Genomic DNA, 1540 nt, shown 5'->3' on the forward strand with positions numbered 1-1540 from the left:
ATTTCTGTAGTAGAGGGTTTTGTTATAACTATTAAACTGCACAAGCTAGAGGCTAGAAAAGGTTAAAAAAGGGGGGGTACCTAGCAAGCATACCCATTAATAGGTATACTTTGCTAGGTAGTGTTAATAACTTAGCTAATACTAGGCAGAATAAGCTAATTCTTTTTTTATTAGAAGGCGCAATACTAGGCGCTTCTATCAAATAATAGATTATGTAAGCGTATCTCTGCTAGTTAAGAAGCTATAAGCCAAAACGTAAAAAAGCATACCCTACCCATCCGCCAGCCTATCCAGGATAATGATACCTACAACTTTATGTCGGATGTAGGAGCACAGGGCAGATACAAATGAGGCAGAAGGTTGTTGTATTGAGGGAGCTACAGCGAGCAATTATATACACAACCAGATGAGTAAGCAGGTGACTAACACAGTCACGTGAGGTGCAGTTCACAGTGTACCGTATGAACTGAGGTGCCAGGCTGACACTTTAATAAGACTAGCTTCATGATAGGCTAGATCTCCCTAGGAGCAGTTGTTACAGCTTTAGAGAGACAAGGAAGGCCAAAGACAGTAGCAAGGCAACTAGGAGTGGACAACAGTTATACAGGGCATTAATGTAAAAGGATAGGCTATTCTGCCCTTTATTATCTTTAAGGCACGCCACCACCTCTCTAGCTAGTATAAGGAGGAAGACCTGCCCTAGGATTAGGTTATTAGAGTCTCTAGTAATAGCTAGACTACTAATAAGCTTAGTCTTAAGTAGTTAAAGCACTTTAACACGCATACAAAGGAGCGTACTGTTAGTACCTACTAACTGCTAGTTATTAATAGCTATAAGAGCTACAACTTACTTAAATTCTAGCAACACTGCAAGGATAACAATATTGTTACTATATGCATGCCTCCCTACTTATCACACCTCCTACAGCCACTTAATGTAGGTTGTTTTGCCCCTTTAAAGAAGGCGTATAGGCGCTAAGCTAAAATGCTTATACGCAACTAGATTACCTACCTTATAAAGACTAAGTTCCTCCTATGCTTTAAAGCAGCCTATAATATAGTCTTTACTTCTAGCAATATCTAAGGAGGGTTCTAAGGCGCTAGATTAGTCCCCTTTAACCTAGAATAGGTTATTTCAACCCTTAATGTAAAGCTGCAGACTCTATTACTACTACTCCCTACTAACAGCAAGCCCTAGCAGTCGCAAACCCCTAGCAATACCCTAGAATTTAGGTCTTAATTAACTCTAATTTAAGAGAAGTATAAGAAGTAGCAGGGTAGCTTACCTAATTCTGTTCTAAGCGCGCTTGAGCACTATGTAAAGGGGGGAGCAATTTTATCCTACAGGCTAGTTTTAGCCTAACAGGAAATTAGCAAGCTTTAGGCAGCAAATAAGGCTGCCACGCAACAAAAATTATATTAAAGAAAGTAGGTTTAGAAGGAGGGGACTCTAATAGTTAGAGATGGGCAGCGACTAGCAGCTCTAAAGGAGTTTGGGGCGCGTAGTGATGGGAAGAAGCTAAAGAAGCGGGTGCGCGCT

The sequence above is a fragment of the Didymella exigua genome (genome assembly GCF_010094145.1).
Source record: "Didymella exigua CBS 183.55 unplaced genomic scaffold M421scaffold_13, whole genome shotgun sequence".
Classification (NCBI taxonomy): Eukaryota; Fungi; Ascomycota; class Dothideomycetes; order Pleosporales; family Didymellaceae; genus Didymella; species Didymella exigua.